The following is a 22,743-nucleotide window of genomic DNA, read 5'->3' as shown; positions in this document are numbered from 1 at the left end:
GGATTTTGGGGTGACTGGGTTAATGAAGTGATCTGCTGATCCATATCCCATAAATCCTACATTCCTGACAAGTTAGAGACTTCATATGGGTCTGTGTATCTCCTGACAGAGCCATCACCAATCAATCCAAAGACATCCACTAACAGAGGTTTCAGGTTAATCCAAAGCTGCTCCATAGAATTAAACTTGTCCAGATTTCTAAATGATTTCATGACTCATTTATTGGAGAAAACTTATGCAATAAATCAGGAATATGGATCTCTGTGAAGCACAAGAACTGGTTTAACTGGAAGTTACAGACCTGAAGGTGACATTACACATGAAGTCCCAGGTCTGGTGGAGAGGAAACCGGGAGAGATGCACTGAAAAGGCACTTTAAGCTTCCAAAAACTTATTCTCTCTTCAGCAGGGACGCTGAGGAAAGCATTCCAGCCAGGGAATCCAGGGAATGCCACTGCCTGTGCCTTGGCAGCTCCTCACCTCTCACCGTCAGCAACTGCTGGGTCTTGTTCTGCTCCCTCAGCTGCAAACAGCCTGAAGATGAATCATTATGGATCCCTGAACTTGCAGAACAAGGGATCATTTTTCCAGCTCCAGTCTTCCACATCTTTTGGCTGGCTGGATCAGCCGTACCGTGCCAAGAGCAAGTATTTCACCCAAAGATGCTATGAAGACATTGCCAGGTTTGGACACAGCAAGAGAACAAGGAAAGATAAAGAATCCCAGACTGATTTGGGTTAGAAGAGACCTTCAAAATCATCCAGTGCTACCCCCTGCCATGGGCAAGGACACCTTCCACTAGCCCAGAGTGCTCCAAACTCCATCCAACCTAGCCTTGGACACTTCCAGCAGCCACAGCTTCTCTGAGCACTCTGTGCCTCCCCACCCTCACAGGTAAGAATTTTTTCCAGTATCTGGTAAGAATCCACCCTCTATTAGGATAAGTGTGATCTACTTTCCTTTTCACATCTCTGTCAATAATCAGTGCAAATTCACAGACTGGCAAGTTAAAAGTTCTTGTTCACAGCATTGGAACCATATTAAAAAATTTCCATAAACTTAAAGCAAAACTTGAAAGTAATTACAGAGATCTACCCTGAAGAACAAAGAAATTTGGCTATTCCTAAATGATAGGAAGAGGCCACGGAGATGCTCCAAAGGATGGAGTGCCTTTGCTCTAGAGCCAGGCTGAGAGAGCTGGGGGTGCTCACCTGGAGAGGAGAAGCTCCAGGGAGAGCTCAGAGCCCCTGCCAGGGCCTAAAGGGGCTCCAGGAGAGCTGGAGAGGGACTGGGGACAAGGCATGAAAGGACAGGACAAGGGAGAATGGCTTCCCATTGCCAGAGAGCCATGGAGTTTTAATCCACACTGGGAGCCTCAGAACAGCCCATCAACACTTGGCCCCTCTTGCTCCCTGCTTTCCTTGGATCCATGGAGCTGTTTGGGCTGAATGAGCAATTAGAGTATGAGAAAACAGATGGCTCTATTTGGCAACTTCTTGCAAAGTCAAAACTTCTTGTCATTTTGAGACAAGCCAGGTCATGTTATAACTAAATGACTCCAGAGTAACTGCTTTCAGGAGCCTTGGAATAAAGGGATGAAACTTTTTAGGCAGCAGAGTCTAAGATGGTCAACCAGATTGCACCAATTCAGCTTCCATTGGATTTTGTAATTAACAGCAGAGATGACCATTCCTCACTATCAGGATCACCAAATCACCCACAGATTTGTGTTGGAAGGGACATTTTCAAGGGATTTAATGATTGCAGACAAGATGCACGTTGGGTAAAGTATCTATGCTGAGTGTGTCTATTTCCTTTTAGTTTTTTTATTCAAAATCCCAGATTCTTTTCCACACATGGGCCTTTGGGACCACAGGGATGCTACTGGATTGTTGCACTGCTCCTGAGCCAATCCAGACAAACTTTTATCAACTCTGAGGGCAGGAACTTCAGTGTACAATTAATCCAATGGTGCTACAGTTAATTCTCATTCTCTTCATAGTGATCTTGGTTCAGAGCAGCAAAACAAGGCCAAAACATACTAAATCAGCCAACTGCACCCACTTAGGAGTTCTCTGGCCCAAAAATCAGCTACAATTTGAGAAAAAGCTGTCATGGCTTTGTTGGAATTCACTCTGCCTGATCCTTCAGATTTCCACATCATATCCTTCCTTGGGCAGGGTAAAGTTTCTTTGTGCTCCACTGAGATGCCAGTTTGGGACAGCTGCAAGAGCTCCCCTATTCCAGAAGTGTTCCAGTGGTTTGAGCAGCATAAACAGTTGATGTTTCCTGGGATGAGACCAGCTGGGATGACCAGTAAACACTGTTCTTTTTAACTGCTGCCAACACGTGTTTCAATGTCCCCTTCTGAAACAACCAGCACAACCTGAACTTCCAGCAACACAAAACACATGGGGGAATTTTCCACTGGGTTTTATGTCCAGCACTGGCCCACGTCACACAAACTACCAGAAAAACAGACAACACTGCCCAAATCCATCCTTCATTCACTCATCCATGGAAGGGCACCATGAACTCACGGCTGATTTCAAAGCCAAAGCTGCTCTTTACAATTCAGATGAGAATCTGGCAAACACCCCTTTTTCCAAAGCATGAATCCTGCTTTTCCACTGCAGTCTCATCATAGATAGGGCCAGCTGGGGGAGAGGTAATTAATTTTTATTTTTCTGAAAGACAGGACCTGCATTCTATGCAAATTAATGTTTAAAATACAGTTTTAGGCTAGAGTCTGCAATTTAGTGATGCCAGCCAGCTCAGAGAATGTTCCTTCCCAACCTGTCACCACCAGGTGAGTTCTGGCAGCTCATTTAATGCAGAACTAGAAGAGAATTGGATTCTTTAACCTGAATTTAATATTCATAATTAGGTTTTAACTTCAGAACGAGTTAAAGATGAAAACCAATTTTAAAATGTAATTCCAAGAATATATTTACCTATGGCTTTTGAGCTATTCCAAGGCCAGAGTTTGCTGGGTACCTATACCAGGAGCATATCCTACAGGGTATTTACCAAGAAATACCAGGGGATTTCTAGTTATTAAAGAAAGACAATCTGACCCGACAACTCCCTTTTCAAAGGCTTCCTGAAACACAGGTGAAAGAGCTGGGAATTATTCTGGAAGAGAGATTTAGCACTGGTAGAGTTACAAAAAGCATCCCAACGTTCTGGGGCTCAGCATCCAATTGGCAGCAAGAGGCTTTGCCAGCCCAAAATAAAAATAATAATAATACAGCAGCAGCCCCATCAGTGGCACAGTGTCTTCCCTAGTTATTCTAACCAGTCACCCCAAAAAAGAGGATTTTTCAGGCTAAGTCAGCAGCTTAAGCCACTTCAAATTTTCTTTTTCTCTCCCCAGCTTCCCACAGATTTCTCTCATGATGTCCTTCCCAGCCAAGAACAGCAAATGGAAATCTGCTCCACATCCGTGTGAGATAATGGTCTAATACAAGTGGAAAGTATTTCCTTATACCAGGAGAAAACAGCCATCAACAAGACAAATAGGTGGAATTGCTCATTCCTAAGTGTTTCCGGATGAGTAGGAAAAGGAAAAAAAAGATGTTCTGGCTCTCCCTGAAACGCATCTGAAAGATATCACTTCTCCTACCTCTCAGAATCAAACAAACTGCCACCAAAATCCATACATGGCATTCTTAACTTGGGAATACTGTACATTCCCTGCTTTATTTTAGGATTTCTGATGTATTTTTCCAATAGCAAGAGCTGTGTTTACCGTGAGGACTCTGAGGGCTGAGCATGCTGTCAGTCATCCGGAAATTCTGCAAACAAACAGCACTTCAGCTCTTCCCTGCCAAGAATAAAATCTTATTTGGGACAGGGAAAAAGCCAATGTTCTCTAAAATGAGTAGAGTGACATAGAAATTTGCATCTGTTCACAGGAGGATTTAAAATATGGATCATTTCATGTAAGAAGAGTCCAAAAATATTAAAGGCAACAGACTCTGCTTGTGGTCTGCTTGAGGAATGTTAGAGAATCTCCAAAACATAGGAGAACAAGAGAGCAGGGAGGAGGATGCTCAGTGGAAAACAAAATAATAGGAAGCAAATGAGTCAAAATCCAAACCAAGAAGAGCTTAACCAAAACTACAGAACACCTTAAACAAGCCAGAAAGTAAAAATAGCAAATACAGATCTTCTCCATGTTTATCCCAAGTATGGAAAGATTAGACATTTCCAGAGAATTTCATGAGGGAAGAGAAAGCAAATATATACTAAAGTCAATAAAACCAAATATTGTTTACTTTAAAAGTCAGGGAAAACTTAGAATACCCGGTCCATGATGTGTTTGAAAATCCTTTATCACATTCAAATCACTCACTGTGTAACAGCACAAGACTTGTCCTTATCTTTAACAAGTGTCCTAAGGATTATCATGGAATTAGCCTATGTCTCCTTTCCCAAGAAGCAAAGTGGCTGGAATGCTGCAGTGCCCTCACTCAGATAAACACACACAGCATGGGAAGCAAAATAACTCAACCCAAATCCTTCAATTATGGCTAAAGAGTCCAGAACTGGGGAATAAACCACCACAAAAAGCTACTTACAAAAGCCCCAGCGAGACACTATTAAAAAATTAAAGTTATAGGAAAAGGGAATGTTATGGATTAGGAAGCACTTAAGCAATAGGAAACAGCCTGTATTAAACATGGGATTTTCAGACTCCCAAAAGGGTGACAGCAAGGTGCTCCCAGAGCCCTTACAGGGACCAGCAGTGGAAACTGGGAAAGAGACCAAAGAGACAAAACAATGTTTGTGGAGAATAAATTATTCATAATAGTCATAATTAAGTTGGGAGATTCAGAGAGCCCTGAGAGAAGTGCAGAGAGTGAAATCATCTGCTGAGAGATGCAAGGTAATGTGTGTGCTGAATAAAATAATAAATCCTGCTCCTATTGCAGTGGCTGATGTTTTAGAAAGATCCTCTAGAAGCAATTTTTGGCTATCCAAAAATCCCTTATGGTGGAGCTTCTGAAATGCTTGATTGAATGCTGTTATATTTGTATCCATGCAATGAAAACAAAATGGCCAAATGATTAAAAAATGCATTAAACACTGCACTTTTTAATTTTTTCTTTTTTCCTTTTTTTTTCTTTTTTCTTTTTTTTTTTTTTTATTATTATTAACAGCATTTCTGAGTTAAATTCCAGTTCCTAAAGGGCTTCCAAGAGAGCTGGAGAGGGACTGGGGACAAGGCAAGGAGGAACAGGACAAGGGGGAATGGCTTCCCACTGCCAGAGGGCAGGGATAGATGGGATATTGGGAAAGAATTCCTGGCTGGAAGGGCAGGGAGGCCCTGGCACAGGGTGCCCAGAGAAGCTGTGGCTGCCCCTGGATCCCCAGCAGTGTCCAAGGCCAGGTTGGACAGGCCTTGGAATACCCTGGGCTAGTGGAATGTGTCCCTGCCCGTGGCAGGGGTGGAACTAGATGAGTTTTCAAGTCCCTTCCAACCCAAACCCTCCTGAAACTCTCTAAAATCCAAAGGTGGTTCAGAGTGTTACTTCAATCAGGTGGCATCACTGGAACAAAACAATCTGAGGGAAGAACGACATTTGAAACTGGTTTGGTTCTTAAAAATCACCTGGAGCTCAGCTCTGGAATCCTCCAGATCACAGAATTCCCAGATGGGTCAGGCTGGAAGGGACCACAGTGGCTTATCTGGTGCCACCTCCCTGCTCCAGCAGGGCCATCCCAGAGCACAGGACAGTGTCGGGATGGCTCTGGAATATCCCCAGTGAGGAGACTCCACTCCTTTCTGGGTGATCTGTCCATGTGTGGTCACTGCCCAGGGCAGAAGTTCTGCCTTAAATGCAGGTGGAACTTCCTGGGCTTCAGTTCCTGCCCATTCCTCTGGTGCCACTGCTGGGCCCCACAGAGCAGATGTGGGACACCCTTTCACAGATGCACCTTTATATTTTAATTCCCTCTGCTTTAAATTCATCAGCCTGCAAAAACATTTGAGAGCCAGTAAAATTAATTTGTGTCTGTTCTGAGGCCAACCCTCATTTGTGAGCCACAGCAGAACAACACAAAAACCAGATCATAAACCTGGAATTTGGGTTTTCTTTTTTTAAACCACACCTATTTCACAGGTGGGACTGGAAAAGGATAAAGAAAATGGCACAAAAGATGACAATGGTGACGAGAACTGAAGGTTCAGCTCTGTGTGTGGCCTTCTGAGGAAAAAGCAGAATCAAAGAAGCAGACAAGAGGAAGACCTCTATAAAAACACACACGGTGGAAGGAAGAGCCACAGGGAATCCTTCAATGCTCTCCCTGCACTGGCAGCAAGCTCTGGAGCAGGGGGATGAGAACAAGGACAATGTACGTGTAAGGAAAATTTTCTCCTCTCATTTCACCAGATATTCCTGCTATAAACTGATTTAGTTAAATTATCAGGAGAAAAGTGATGATCTTACACAGCCCATTCTGTTCACATTATTGCCCATCCCCGTGCCTCAGTGAGGTGCTGAAAGCAGCACGTCACAACAATTTTTCTAAGCAGTATTTGACTGATAACCTCCCATGTCCAAGCAATTCTGATTTTTTTTTTTTAATCAACATTAGCACCAGTCAATTCCTACATGGCATTCAGATGGGATCCTGCAGACACAAAACCTTCATAAAACAAAAAGCTTTCTTTTTCCCCAATGAATTCTTTTAAGGTCGTGAAAGGATTTTTTTTTCCTCGTAAAGCAAGTTGTCTTTTTGTTTGAGGAAAAAGAATACACGTTTCCTCTTGTGTAGAAGATTTTCTGATTGCATTACAGAGATCCTGCTGATGCTCTTACAGTGCCAAATAACCCTCAGGAAAATGAATTTTTCAAACAGTAAAATATATGGATTAACAGTTTAGAACACCCACACCCACTCTGTAATCCCCAGGGCTAAACCCAACCAATTCCTAGGCTCATTAATTAGCTCACATGCAGGAATGCAATGCCATGGATGCAATAATGTGCAGTCAGGATGTGTTTTATCAGCTCGGGGGCTCCGACAACAATGCAGTGCCTTGGCAGAGCGCCGCAGATTCCGACTGAAGGCTCTCCAGCCCGGCCCACTGGAGCTGCACTCGACAAATACAGCCATGATTCACAGCTGAACTGCACTGAGATGCTCTGGCAGGCCATGAGCACCGTGGGGATGGGGATGTGCCATTCCTGCACTCTGGCAGCTGGGGGAAGGGAGCCCAAGGGTGTGCTGGTGACATTCCGAGGTCATTGTTCCACCCCAAGAGGAGCATAAATGGAGAGGAGGACTAACGGGGAATGAGCTGCAGTGATCTTCCCATACAGCATAGTCACACCCAATTACTGTCCCCAGTCTGCAAATTCTCTGCCTGTAATCCTTTTTAAACCAGCAAGGCTTCTCACTCTGAAATCCCATGTTATTTCAACATTAAATGCAAAATATTTAAGGGCTCCAGCCCGAGTCCACCAGAGGAACGAAAGCTATCAACTTGTAAATCCTTATCCAAGCCTTTAATGAACTGGCAAAATAATCCTCGAGCAGCACCTGGGAACAACAGCAAACCCCTTTATTGGTAACTTCTGATGAATAATCAGCTCTTTTCCAGGCACTTTTGCTGAAGAAACACCTTTCAAACCTGACCTACACAAAGACAAGGCAACAGCAGCTCCACAAATGTAGAGCACTGCTTGTTCCCACAGAATCCCAGAGTGGTTTGCATTGAAAGGGGCCTTAAAGCCCATCTCATTCCCAGCCCCTTCCATGAACACCTTCCACTAGACCAGGCTGAACTCTGAGAAGAGCCTAGAGAAGAAACAAGGAACTTCACTTTTAGGAGGCCTCACAAGTTATTAGTAATTAATTATACCCCATTTCCAATAGCCTTCAGACCAAGACACCTTTCATGGATGAATGATTTTTTAGAGAGAGAATCCTGGACAGAAATCCTGCTGATAAGGCCTCACATAAATATAGAACAAACTGAAAGTGCAGTTACTGACTTCCAGCCCCGTTCTGCTTTCTGAACTTTGCAATCTTGACATTAAAGATGTCTTATTTTTAACTTGAAGTGACACACTCAGCTGTACAGAACACACAAAACACAACAATTCTCCTTGTTCCCAGCTGTGACAGCCAGAAAGACTGACAGACAGGCACGAGGAGCACATTGAAGTGCCGAGGAATTCTCAGTGTCCTGACAGGAGGGGGCGGCTGGGGGAGTCAGGCTCTGCTCCCAGGGAAAACTTCTTCCCCAAAAGGGTTGTCCAGCCCTGGCACAGCTGCCCAGGCCAGGGGTGGAGTCTTCATCCCTGGAGGGATATAAAAGTCACCTGGATGTGGCTCTGAGTAGCATCTCACCTACCTGCAGATCCATGCCAGCCACGGGACTCAGTGTGGGGGCTGAGCACAGCCAGCACCTTCATGGATCTGAGAGCAATTCCTCGTGGATGTCGACAAATTGGGAAAAGCATTTTACACCTGTGAGAGAATCCTCGAAATGGAGAATACTATTTTCACACTTTAATACTAAAAATGGACAATAAATGTGTGTAAGGAACTCCAAAATGAGAGAGAACTTTGGGCAGAAAGAATTTGTGATTTTGCTCTGCTATCAACTTGTCTTCAGTTTTCTCAATTTTTTTGTACCTAACCTCTCCATTACACAACCAGATCACATCCAAGGCTAAACAGGATCCTAATGATCTCCCATCAGCTAAACTTCCCAGCAGAACACTTCCAAAGAAAGAAGAGGTCAAAATCTGCCATCAGTAAAAGGAAAATTTCAAAGGACTAGGAAACCAGCTAAATTGTTACTTTCCCTACTCCAAACCTGTAGCTTGTAAGGACCCACTCCCCCATGGAAAAGCTGCAAAACGTGGACCCAAAGAAAGGCATTAAATAACCGTAACAGAAAAATAAAAGTTTAAGAACAGCTGCTGTGTAATATCTCCTGACTGGATACAGCATGAATATGGGGGGGAAAAGAGATTTTAAATGCTTGGTCTGTACAGCAGGAGGAACTCACTCACCCTGTTTCATTGACTCTGCTCCAAAGGGGCACAGACCACCTACTCCCAAATTGGACACACCCATGCCAAATTGTATGGGGGATTTCACCCACTGAGCCACGGCAGATTAAGAGACTTTGAGAACAATTATGTGGGATGAAAAGGAGAGAGGGGGAACCCTCAGCCTTGAATGAGCACGTGGAACACCAATGTCTAGACAGTGCTGACACCTTTGTCTTTGGGAAGAGGGATTAGGGAAGCAATCTGGCTGTGCTGTCTCTTGTTTGATATGAAACCAGAAGATACTTTGGGCTAAAGGCCTGGCCCTGTTCCAAAAACCACTTTATTATGAAGGAGCTGAAGAAAAAGAAGAAAAAGAGGTCTCTAAGAGTGAGAGTGAGGTTTCTGCCTGGCAGTCACAGCAATTAAACGAGCTGCCTTGATGAGGAGGAAAAAACCATCCGAATAAAACCCAAAGCCTCAAAAGAGCAGGAGAAAGTAATTTGAAGAGTAGGTCAAGCCTCCCGAGGGGATTACCTTTCCAGTTTGAGACTTAATGCTGGAGACATGCTTGGAAAAGCTGACCAGTGAGATCCTGCTGATCCCACGGATGACCCCGTAACGTCTGGATGCTCCACCACAAGTCAAGTGTTAACAGGGAATGTGGAACACTGTGTGAGTTAGGATCAAAACTGGCAGAACTAGAAGGTTTCTTCTCTTGCTTCCACCCTCCCTTTCTCCCTTCCTTCCTCACTATGAGATTGCTGGGCTAAAATGTGTCTCATCAAATCCCAGATCACATAAGAAACTTGAAAGATCCACTTCAAAGAGCTACTTTGGCAAACAAAGCATTTAAGTCAATTTAATGCTTCTCATACTGGAAAGAACCACTTCCTTCAATGGGAAGGGAAAACAAATAACGGAGAGACAAAGCTGGGAACATTTGTGGGAGCTGGGAATAACCAAGCCCTGGCTGTGGCTGTGAAGAGACAGGGAACTCACACTTCTCTGGCTGTTCCAGTGCTTCCAACATGATGGACTTCTCTCCAAGGATGTGCTGACTGAGAGTGAAACACTAAACAGAAGCTCAAAGGCTTTCACTCTTACCCAAAAATCCATCTGCCAAACACAGCAGACACTGGAAACTCACTGCCCCAAGGACTTGGATATGTTCAGTGAAGGCATGAGGGAATACAGCTCTTAAATACCTCAGTGCCTTTAAAGATATTTGTCATTTCAGATCCGTGCTGCTGTTAGGAACCAATTTTTGCTAAAAATACATTTGAAAGGCAGTTCCCATCTCCCTGAATATCCAGAGGATATTTCCAGTGCAATACTTCAAAGTCCTACGGTACCACCATCATCTCTCCAGGCGTGCAGGAAGAAGGAAGGGAGAAGGAACGTTCTAGTTCTGCCAGGAAATTAAGGCAGAGCTGGAGGATCCTACTGCTGGCTCCTTAAGGACAACTTGGGATGGAAACCAAATCCAACCTTCTTTTTATGGAGCATTTAATGTGATAATATCTAAGAGAGACGGAAACTTTATACAGACAGAGGGAAATCTTAATTCTCAAACAGACCAGAGGCAATTATCAAAATTATAGCAATGGAATTGTTTTTTTGCAGTCAAGCATAATTATGGAAAGTCTATTGGAAAGAAAGCTTAGGCTATGATTTGCCTTTCAATTAATTTTCAAACTTTTGTGTGGAGAATTGATGACCAGAATTGGGAAGTACAGGAACTACCATACACTAGAATACACTCATCAATGTTATAATATAGGATTTCTAAGGATACAACATAGAAGGTGTTCCAAGATTTAAGTGTTTTGGGGTTTTTCTTCTATTAGCCTGGATTAGAAAATGGATAAAGTCGTAGAGGAAAAGAAAAAACTACCAGTGCTACCACCTGGATCTGCTGGGTGGTACAACAGAACAAGAGGCAATGGGAAGAAATAGAATGAAGGAAGTTCCACCTGAACCAGAGGAAGAACTTTACTGAGAGGTGACCAAGCACTGGAACAGGCGTGGAGTCTCCTTCCCTGGGGATAGTCAAAACGCTCAATCCCAAGGATTGGGGACACAGTCCTGGGTTACCTGCTCTTGGGGATCCTGCTTGAGCAGTGAGGTTGGACTAGGTGATCTTTGTGTCCCTTCCAACCCCAGCCATTCCAGGATTCTGGGATTCACATGCAGCTAAAGCACTGCACAATGGGCAAACCCAAGGCTCCTGAGGCTCCTGAGAATATTTCCTTCCTGAGGTTTACCAACACTGCCCAGGGCTCACAGCAAACCCCTGGGATATCGTTTCTGCCAAACTGACAATTCCAAGTTATCACTTCCACATGTTAAAAACGAACATTTCTGCACTAAAATATCTGCAAAGCTCTGCCCAATTGCTTTACAACTTTATTGATTATAATTGGCTCTTGCTCCTTCAGCCCAAGAATTTCACACAAAATTCCAATTATACAATCCAGCATGAGACAGCCAGAGATACAGACCCTCTAACAAGCTTAGGCAAAAATCAAAGGGCTAAATCAAAAACTGGCTCACACCAAGTCTATTCTTTGTGCAGTCAACCAAGACTAATTAATGCTTTTAATGGCAGTTTACCCCTTTTGGCGCCATAAATCAGAGCAGGCAGCTTTTCTGAATTAACAAAAGAATCTGTGAAAGGTGTAGCTCATTAAGCACACTCCCAAATTCAAATGCACTTAATCAGAACCAGGTACATTGAGCAGGACTGTACTCCAGGAGCAGAGTAATCTGCAGGTTGTACACAGGGCACATTCATTCGTCAACACAAACAAGGCTGGCACACCAGGAAGAGAGGCTGAATTATACATCTGAGAGAAAGGCCCCTGCTTCCAGCACGGCTTTTGTGAGGGCAGGAATGTGCAGCACACTGCGGGAAGGCGCTGTGGAAAGGTGGAGGGAACAGGGAGGATGTTTCCCATCAGCTCACCTCAGCCACAGAGTCCTTGAACGGAGCACGCTGCTGCTGCTGCTGCTGAGCTGTTGGAGCAGTTCCAGACAAGGCACCAAGCTGATTAGAGGGATGGAGCAGCTCTGCTGCGAGGAAGGGCTGAGAGAATTGGGATTGTTGAGCCTGGAAAAGAAAAACTTTGGGGTGACCTAATCGTGACCTTCCAGGACCTGAAGGGAACTTACAGGAAAGATAGAGACTCTTTACAAGGGCCTAGAGTGACAGGACAAAGGGGAATGAAGCCTACTGTCAAACTGACAGAGAGGTTTAGACTGGTTCTAGGAAGAAATCCTTCCTTGTCTGGCACAGGGTGCCCAGAAAAGCTGTGGCTGCTCCATGCCTCGGAGTATCCAAGGCCAAGTTGGAGCAGCCTGGGATAGTGGAAGGTGTCCCTGCCTTTGTGGGGGTGCCACTGGATGGCTTTTAAGGTCCATTCCAACCCAAACCACTTGGGGATTCAATGATGTAGCTAAATACACTGTAATATATCACACAGGGAAACGTCTTCCTTGTAGAAAGTGATGAATTTATAAAGATTAATGACCCAGCATTTCATCCTATGTGGCTCTCTTGCAAAAAACTTTCTGAGTCAGACCCACACCTCTAAAATAATCCTCTTTTAAAATGTTTTTGGCACGGTTTCTTCCCAATACCCCATCCAACTCTGTCCTCTGGCAGTGGGAAGCCATTCTCCATGTCCTGTCCCTCCACCCCTTGTCCCCAATTCCTCTCCAGCTCTCCTGGAGCCCCTTTAAGCCCTGGGAGGAGCTCTGAGCTCTCCCTGGAGCCTTCTCCTCTCCAGGTGAGCATCCCCAGCTCTCCCAGCCTGGCTCCAGAGCAGAGGGGCTTCAGCCCTCAGAGCAGCTCCGTGGCCTCCTCTGGACTGGCTCCAGCAGCTCCAGGTCCTTCTGCTGCTGGGGGCCCCAGAGCTGGATGCAGCACATAACTTGGCTTGACAGAAATCGTTTTCCATATCACATGCTCTCTGAAAGGAATTTTGTTCTCCAAAACAGAGCTGGCAGTGCAGGAAAACTTCAGATCTGTGAACAAAGGATTTGCTCCTGCACTAAAAAAATTCACTAAATGATGTTCCCAACAGCATCAAAGTGTCCAAGAGCTGCTGGCAAAATACTCCACTTCAGCTCTGGATTCTGTGCATTCCCAGCCCAGTGAAGACCCCATCAAACTGGCAGAAATGCTCAGGAGACCTAAAGTCCAGAAATTTTCCACATGAGTTCAGAAACGTTGAGGAGCAGAAGTATAAAGTCCAGGCCCAGTTCCAAATTCCACTCACACACACTGGATAAAAACCAGCCTAATGTAAAAGCACATTTAAAAATATTTACATCAAACCAAACCATTATAGAGATAAGAGAGGTATTTATAGAAACACATGGATTTTATACACACACACCATATTTAACTATTTAATTGCTAGAATTTCAATTAGGATGTGGGAGAGTGGGGTATTTCCCAAGCAGGAAACAACCTAAGTAAGCTAAGACATGGAGTGCTTACACAATTCAAGTTTAACTCAATTTCCTGCACCTTTTGATTTCTGAATGAACATGGAGTCTTACAGGGACGCTTTCAACTCAAGATAAAGTCATCCAAAAGTAAATATCTGAAGTGGCTGCTGGAGATCCCCAGCAGGGCAATCACAGCCTGGAGAGCAAGCCCGATCTGCTTGGTCAGCCACGTCTTCACAAGCTCCATCGATTCCACTCCTGAGCCTAAAATTTCTTAATCTGGAGCTGGATTGGACCAGGAGCCCTTGGAGCAGGAGCTTTCTTATGCAAAGCCAACACTGCACATATTCCCACTTGAAACACAATCTTGTCCTCTGGATCTCCCATCAGTTTCAGTCTTATTCTGTGTCTCTTCTCCCACCTCACCACTCCTCAAACCAACCCTTAGCTTTGCCTCTCCCCTTCCACAGCCTTGGATTTCTGCTCCTCAGACTCCCAAAAAAAGCTGCAGAGCCCAAAGGACATGCAGAAAAAAGGGATAGGAGCAGCATCATTTTTAAAAAAAAAAATTGATCCTTTTTTCCAAAATGAAGAGGGGGAAAAGGGAAGCAGGAGATGGAAGGGATCACTGTTGTTGCCTCAAGGCTGGCACAAGCAGGGAAAAGCTTTTCTGACATCCTTGGCATCTTCTGTCCCATCCCACATAAGCTGGGGTGGCAGGAGAGGAAGAAATACCCAGATTTTGTCTGTACCCAAAGAGGGGGCATTGATTTAGGGCAGCTTTTCCCAAAGCAGGACTGGAGTGCTGAATTATTGTGAGGATAAGGGTCAGAGTGTGCCCAAAGGTTTGATCCCAATGCAGTGCAGCTGATATTTAAAGTTCATGTCATTAAGTGAGCAGCAAAACATATAAAATGGAAAAAAAACATAGTCAACCCCAGTTTTTCCATATTCTTGCACAAAAACAGCTGGATGAGGTCAGACAGACACTTCAGCCACCCCTGTGTCTTCTCTGCCCAACAGAGAAGTGTGAATCCCTAAGGGAAAATTGAAAGGCAGACACACAGCGACATTTTCCCAGCATACTTTCCAGAGAGATTTCCTGAGGGAGTATGCTCCTGTTTCACAGCTCCTGTAGATCATGTTCTCCCACTGTTTTAACATATTAAATTCTCTTTTATATATATATATATATATATATATATATATATATATGTACATGCTCAAAGGGCTTGACCTGCCCAGGTCTCATCATCCTGGGCACTATAAACCAAATTAAGGAGTTAAGATAGAAACTGATCCAACCAAATTACACTGCAAAATTTATATTTGAAAACAGTGTTTCCAGCTTTCTTTTCCCAAGAAATAGAAACTATTAGAAAACAATTTGCCTGTCTCCAGGCAAATGACAGAAGTTTATATCAGGAATCATGTCTGTGCCAACCCGGGGATTTTGACCCAGCTAATGAACACAATTTTCCTTTTTAATATAAAACAAAAATGGATTATTTACAAGGAAGATATTAAGACTAATAAACACTAAAAGAAGAACCCCTCTCACAATTCTTTATAGGAACAGCACATAAGTACTCTGTGTTTTACTCAGGCTGCTGAAGACCTGATGTTTATTAACTTTATAAATCAACACAATGAAATACACCAGGCACAGAGTGTTGCTGGAGCTTCAGCTTATGCATTTCTTGACCCAGAAATCACTTCTCATTTTAAACTGTAAAGTGCTTCTGTAGCAAAGTTCATTTAATAGAAAGAAGAGTCCAAACCGTATCAAACAGCAACAGCTGCAATCTCCATGGCATCCAAGGCTTTCCTGTCTGGAGGGAGCAGGGAAAAGGTTTTGGGAGGAGTAGCTAAACCCAAGTGCTACAACTGAAGGGCACAAAGACAGGATGAATTGGTACCTCTTGGATACGAGCTTCCTTGGGATGGAGATAATCCGAAGAGGAGTGTGCCTGGGCAGGGAGTCTTCACAGCATTCCAGAGCTCTGCAGCAGCAAGAGCAGAGAGAGAGAGAGAGAGAGAGAAAAACACCCGTGAGGCTCTGTGGAAAACCTGCCAGAAGAAAACACGGCTCTTCCCAGCTCCGAGTGGTCTTCACCTCCACTGGAGCAGAAGGAAAAATGGGACATGGAGGAAATGCAGGCAAAAAAAGGAGGAGCGCCGGCGATGCAGGATCAGAGGAGAGGGAAGGGATACCAGAGCTGGCAATAAGACCAAGGCCTTCCCAGCTTTCCAGAGGGAGAAAACAAAGCCCAAGCTTTTATTTAAATACTTGTTTACCAGCTATTTGTCAGGATTTGGGACTAAACAGGTTTTAGCCTGAGTTTTACATGTTACTCCTACATCCTCCCTTCCCAGCTGACACAAAAGCTCAGAGAACTGAAAATGAAATCCCTCAAAATGAAGTGCAGCACCCAAAAAAAGCTCTCAGGGCACTCCACATGCTTTATGCATTACAGGGAGGAACAGAAACCCTACTGTTCCCAAAGCAGGACCAGCTCCTCAGAACAGTTGTTTATTTTAATCAACCCAGTACCAAAAGGTTTACATTAAATATTTTTTCATGGTTTCTAACAACTGATCCTGTATTAGTTTACATTCACTCAAAAAACACTCTGGAGGAGAAAGCAGGAGGCAGAAAACATTGAATCCAGTAAAACAACTGAGGTTTTCTTTGGGAGTGCTGGTACATCCCACCTTTCCCTGCAGAATTCCCTGCAGACCCTTCAAGTCAGCTAATGAAACTGCATGAATTTGTAAATGAACAGAAAACAGTAAATTCTTCATTTTCACTGAATCTTTCTTTTTCCTGCCTCCTGCAGGAAGCCACCACCTGCCATCAGAGATGGCATCCTTGGAGAGAAGTCAAAACCCACCCTGCTGATGCTCCAATATCCCACTGGTGCTAGCAGGAGCATGAGCACACTCAGGGGAACGGGTCAGGAACATCTCCATCTGTTGCTTCCACGGGTGCTTGACTTCTGTATTTCTACATTTTAAGAAGCATATTCACTGCTTGGAATTTAATTCTGGTTTCAGGCTTTTTGACTGGTTTTTATGGCCCTTCCATTCAAAAACAGAACCCTAAAATATCTTCAGGAGAGAGAGGAAAGCGTAAGTGAATTTCAGCAGAGACAAGGACTTGACAAATCTCATCCCATCAAGCTTTGCAGTGGCAAATTAGTCTTTCTCTGAGCACATTCTGTACTCAAAGTAGCCTCAGTGCTTCAGGAGGTACCAAATATAACACAGCCCCATTTTAACTTCCTTCCAGGAATACACACACTCATTTATCAAGAAGACGTGGGCTGCAGCTCCACTTCCAACAGCTTCGGTAACATTTTGTAAAATTAAACAAATTACTCCTTTTGTGGCAAGAAAGAAGCTGAAAATAAGTGTTCAAGCAAATGGGGGAGAAAAGCACCTCCCTCACATCTTCCTTCCCCCTTGGATTTTGAGAAAGCAAGCCTTGCCTGCTGCACCAGGTTCAGCATCAACCACGGGATCACCAGTCGCTCCTTCTGCTGCTTTCACACCTCAATCCCCACACCTTCAGCATCATTATTTCATTTCAGAGCTGCTTTGATAGCTCCATTTGCTCCAAGTCCCCATTTTGGAATATTTTCACATCCTTCTGCTTGTATAAACCAAGGAAGTCCACAGGCTCTTGCTTACAAACACTAAAGGTGTGTGTCCAATGGTGCTGAATGTCTGGAGGGTCCCCCAGGATTTGGCAGGAGCACAGCACTGCCTCAGCCTTTAGTGCTGAGGGATTCTCCAAACATTCCCCCTTTTGTTCAGCCCTGGCTGCTGCAGAGAGGGAGAAGAACAGTCCTCACCTCTCATTAACCTTGGTGCTAGATCTTTCTTTAGCTGCAACAGCATCAATACCTGCTTGCATTGTGCTGCCACTCAGCAGATTAACCCTTTTTGGATTTTTTATTATTATTTTTTCTCTTTTTCTGTTTTTTTCCTGACCAGAAGTCAAACTGATTCAGTGCAGTGCAAGTGGATGCTGCTGCTGCAGAGAGAGAGAAGCTGTGATAAGCTGCAGAGAAGGAGGCTGTCCAACTGCCAGCACACATCCCTGCCCTCTGCCACATCTCAGAAACCATCAGAGAATGGTCAGGATTGACCAAATGTGGATGTATTTGCAGAAAAACAATCAGTCCCAATCAGTGCCTTTGAGTGGAAGCGCAAAGATATTCATTAAAGAACGAGAAAATCCAGATGAATTTGTGAGAAGGTATTCATTTGGAAAATCTAGGGAAATAGCACAACTTTGAGAAGTCCTGTTGGCATAACCTTGTTCATCAAGAGCGTGATCTGGGATTAAGTCAGGGAAAGCTTCAAGAATACAGAAAAAAACAGTCCTGACAGTTCCCTGCATCCTGGCACTACAAGCTCCCATAAAAAGTTCCTCCCCATCTTTCTTATCAAATTAAGCAAAGACACCAAAAGAGGTTCCTGCAGCCAAGAATTCCTCCTTCCCTTCCCACTTTCTTCTTGCTATGAAAGAGATTAAATCCCTTAATATTTCCGAAGATTACTGCAGCTACTAAGCAGGGAAGCTCATTCCCCAAAATCTTGATCAACTCCATGTGCTATTTCAAGCAGCAAAACAAGATTTTTAATTCTATCCTCCCCTCTATGCCCCAAATTTAGTTTTCTTTTTTTTGTTTTATTGGCTACACTTCAATGATGATCACATTACAATTATTCTTCTATATTTCTCTTTTAATCCATTATTTTCCTTCTTCTTTGCACAAAATTGGACTCCAGTGGTAGGAGCTGGGTAGATGTATTATAAAATAGATGGAGTTAATTAGGATGTGGTGATTAAAACACCTGCTTTGGTAGATTGCAGAGGGTTCTGATAAAATAGTGGTAGCATAAAAATATGCTCCACAACTGCTTATCAAATGAAGATAAAAATATCTAAAAATAAAAATGAAGATAAATATCAGCAAATGTCTGATATTCTGCAGGGTTAAAACCTATTCCACAACATTTTGGGTTTAGCCCTCTGAGTAACCAAAGCCCACAAAATGGAAAGGGAAAACTTCCCCAAAAGTCAAGGTTCACTTTCTTTACTGCCTGTTTCCAACATTTTCCCAAACTTCTTCTAGAATTGATTCTGGAATAAATATTTTCACTTGTGCAAATTATATATTATAAGGCACCTTGGGGTTTTCCAAGTCACAAACGACTTTGTAATGAAAAGAGAACAATTTCATTATCTAAGGTTATTGTTAATTGAAGGAAATATTTACTGTACTACTGACAACAGTCAACCTCCAGAAGGTGCAGCATTAAAAATTATATGCAGCCGTTGTCTTAGAAATAAAAACAAACCTTTCAGTGAGAGCAGCCTCAGTGAGACCCTTTCCTCTATTAAAAAAGAAAAAAATCGAAGCAAAACACTCCAGCACAACCCTTCCCTTGCATTACAAAAGAGGGATTAATGAGAATCTATTTGGACACTGGGAAAAGCCCTGGCAGGTTCATTGTGAAGGTTAATTCAGACCCCTTTACTCAGACAGGGAATAGAATTAAAGGAACAGAATTTAAAGGCAATACTGAAGGGTGTGGTGTTAAGCTCTGAGCAAGGAGACTCCACGGAGAGGATACCAGAGACATTTCTCATGGAGCCTAATGCACTTAGGAGCTAAATTATGGAAGAATAGGACAAAATGTTAATGAATATATACAGATTATCCAGAGTGGATCCAAATTCCATTCTGCTCAGGGCACATAAAAAAAAAAAAAAAAAAAAAAAAAAGGCAAATTAAAGATCCACCTGGAGCAGATGGAAGCAAAAACATCTGTGCAAATACCTAGCAGGAAATAAAGGCATGAATACTTAGCAGGAAATAAAGGCATGGAAAGAAATAATTTTGAAAGACAGAGAACATTGCAGGAAACCACAGGGTTGTTCCTGGCTGGAACTGCCTTCCCATCTTTCCTCTCCTTAAAAACTGGCAGTTGCCTTTGTGCCACCAGGACTGGCCCAGAGCTGTACCAAGACCTCGACTAGGGAAGGGATCCAGGTTAAAAATAACCTGGGTTTGCTGTTCCCTGATCTGGCCCTGGGAGAGCTGGACCAGCACAGCCCAGGGAGCCCAGCACTTTGCACACATCCATGGGAAACCATCCCTCCAGGAAAACCCCATGGAACAACACACAATGACTCAACATCTCCAGGTATTCAATGAGCTTCTAGAACTAGAGGGTTCTTGAAACTCCAGAGTACTAAATACCCCAAGATCCTCCTTTGTTTTTTACATGCAGGATCCAAGTGAGAACTCAAGAGGCAAGAAAAGTGAGGAAATCGTTAAACTGGCAAAGTTGAGCATCGTCCTTTCTCCAGGAACATCCTGTTGGTTCGGCCCCCAAGAAAGAAAAGTGACACACATCAGAATTCTGAACATCATCCCTGACCACACCTCCCTTTGATATCACTTCTACTGTATCCTTAGAATAACTTTCCGACTTGGAGGATGCCAGCAGAAGGCCAGAAGGGCAGAGCGAGCTTAGGGAAAGCGGCAAATCCCATCCGCATTTTTACTTACTCACAGTTACTGATTAAAAAAAAAAAGGAGTCTAATCTCCTGGAAAACTGGAGGGGTTGCTTTTGGAGCCAAAGAGCAGGAAAAGGACAACTGCTACTGAAATATCAGCACTGGCTTCCCTGCTCTTGTCGAGCCCCGGATTTCAGGTGCCAAGCTGGGAGTTGATGCAGCAGCAGGATGGGTGGATTCAAGATATTTATGTCAGACACTCTAATCTGAACTCCTACCAGCAGATAAGAGAGACTTAAGTGGAGTGAGAACTGGTTTGCTTTTATATTTAGCTTTATTTTAAAAAGACTCATTTCTCTCAGAGTAGCCTTTCAAACATGCCAGTTTGCCAAGAAATACTGCTCTGCATCACATCTGCCAAAGTTTGTAATCCAGAAAAATACACACTGGAGATAAATGCCCTCATTCTTGATTTTCAGTTCATTGTGTTTAGAAAAGCAAAGGGCAGTAAATTCTAGTCTGGTTTAATAATCTACTTCAATTTACATGAGCCATCTTTAGAGAAGGGCTTTCCTTCAATCTCCATACTCAGAATAACTGGAGTATCAGAATCATTCAGCTCAATGCATTGCTAAGTAGTAGAGTTTGGGGAGATCCTACTGCCAATACAGCACAGGAAATAAGCACTGAGAGCCCCTTCCAGTACCTAAAGGGTCTCTCCCTGGAGCTTCTCCTCTCCAGGTGAGCACCCCCAGTTCTCCCAGCCTGGCTCCAGAGCAGAGGGGCTCCAGCCCCGGAGCAGCTCCAGGGCTCCTCTGGACTCTCTCCAGCAGCTCCAGGTCCTTGTGCTGCTGGCCCAGGGCTGGGGCAGCTCTGCAGGTGGGGTCTCACCTGAGCTCAGGGGCACAGGGGCAGAGTCCTCTCTCTCAATCTGAATTCCAGGTTAAGAACAGCCCTTGATCCCTTCAGGATGTTTTTCCACTGCAGCCACACAAGGCAGCGTTGAAATCTTTTCTCCACCATCCTCAATGGAAACATGACAACAAAATCAATTTGGAGATTGTTATATTGACAGAGACACTTCCTGCTGGAGTTATTTCCATCGGAAAAACCAGCTGAGCCATACTGATGAAAACATTGTTTAAACTGTGTTTCTGCAAGGAAACCTTTCAGCTCTAGAAAATTCACCCAGTCCTCATGTATGTCTTGGGAAAAGGAGTTCTGGTTTAAAAAGGACTTCACAAAAGTGATTGGTCTTTTTTTTTATTTATCCATAAGGTTTCTCAAAGCAACAATTGAGTATTTATCAGGTGTTTTGCCTTCCATTATACCCAAAGTACACACATTCTGCCATACCTGAGCAACATCCCTGTGCTGAACCACACTTCATTAAGTAATTAATTGAGCAATTCAGACAGATTAGGTAGCAATAAAAATTATTTTAAGGTGAGTAACTGCCTTTCCATAGAGGTGTTCCCAAAGATCCTCACAATCTTTCAAGGCCTTTAATTACTTTCAATAACAAACTCACTTAAGAGCTTAAAAGCAATTAAAAATTAGTTAAGTCAACATTTCTTTCACTGGGGTTTATTAAGCACTTGTTTGAAGCAGTTCACAATCTCTCCTTCCTTTAGAAGTCATTGGCAATTTCTGTCACTGTAGACTTAATTTTTGTTCATTTAATTCCCTATGCCACACAGGGACAGGTATTACAGTGCTGGTGGAAAACTCACCAAAGTTTAGAGTAACGTTCCCCAGTTTTTAAAGAGATCATAGAGGGGAGCCCCCCAACACTCAACAACTTCACCTTCCTGAACACTGCACATGGATTATAAAAATTCCTGATAACACTAGAGCAAAATAACGAGCTTTCCTCCAGCTTTTGCAAAGGACTTTAATCATTTCCTGTTCCAATCCCAGCACGGACCTTGCCTAAGGCACGTTAATCCTTACCCCACACATTTAGTTCCTGCAGTCGGGTCAGGTCACCAAGCAGGCCAGAAATGGTCCCTTATTAATTATTTAGTCACTGCAGAGTGTGGATTTCCTCATTTCCGGCATGGCCACTTCCCAAGTTTCTGGTGTGCTGTGGTGCTCCTGAACTTTCCCACTGGCTCCAACAAATCCACCTTCTCATTCCAAATGCTTTTCTCTGCCAACACCTCCCCGATGTTGTCCTCCTCCACCCTACCCTAGACCTACATATTCCACACACTCTCCTATTTTATTTCCCAGTGCTAACTCCTATTTGAAAACTACTTTTCCTTGCACAAAAAACACCGGACTTAGCTCCAAACAATTCATAAAAGTTTATCTTTTTCCATTCTCCTTCATACAACAGGCAGTGTTTCAACTCTCACATTATTCAACAAGGGGAAATGGCTTTAAACTGCCACAGGGCAGTGTTAGATGGGATATTGGGAACTAATTCTTCCCTGTGAGGATAGGGAGGTCCTGGCACAGGGTGTCCAGAGAAGCTGTGGCTGCCCCTGGATCCCTGGAAATGTCCAAGGCCAGGCTGGATGGGACTTGAAGCAGCCTGGGATAGTGGGAGGTGTCCCTGCCCATGGCAGGGGGTTGGAACTGGATGAGCTTTAAATGTCCCTTCCAACTCAAGGCATTTCATGATTCTATGAACTTCTCATTGTATTACCTTCTTCCATGCAAAATGCAGCTTCCCTGGGAAAGGGCCATGTCAGATTTAGTGCAGAATGCACATCAAAATTAAGTAA

At 43.7% G+C, this 22,743-nt stretch overlaps 1 protein-coding gene and 1 long non-coding RNA gene across 4 annotated transcripts in view; one reads left to right on the top strand and one right to left on the bottom strand.

Moving 5' to 3' along the window:
* Positions 1–12,854, top strand: part of LOC310906244 — a 44,689-nt gene extending 31,835 nt beyond the window's left edge. The window contains exon 3 of the long non-coding RNA XR_014589364.1: positions 12,806–12,854. This is a non-coding gene — a long non-coding RNA (uncharacterized lncRNA). The remainder of the gene's footprint in view (positions 1–12,805) is intronic.
* FAM168A (family with sequence similarity 168 member A) overlaps positions 1–22,743 on the bottom strand; it is a 132,081-nt gene that overhangs the window by 77,373 nt on the left and 31,965 nt on the right. Inside the window, exon 2 of one of the 3 annotated variants that reach the window (XM_083855325.1) lies at positions 15,392–15,475. The exons of 1 other annotated variant lie outside the window; for it this stretch is intronic. The gene's annotated coding sequence lies outside the window, so the exon portion shown is untranslated. Of the gene's footprint in view, positions 1–11,982; positions 12,022–15,391; positions 15,476–22,743 lie in introns of those variants that run through there. One more of the 3 variants, XM_083855327.1, reaches the window with a different exon arrangement.

The sequence above is a fragment of the Zosterops lateralis genome, assembly GCF_965231275.1.
Source record: "Zosterops lateralis genome assembly, chromosome: 2".
Taxonomy (NCBI): Eukaryota; Metazoa; Chordata; class Aves; order Passeriformes; family Zosteropidae; genus Zosterops; species Zosterops lateralis.
Note: the sequence above shows the minus strand (reverse complement) of the source record. Positions and strands in the feature narration are given on the sequence as shown.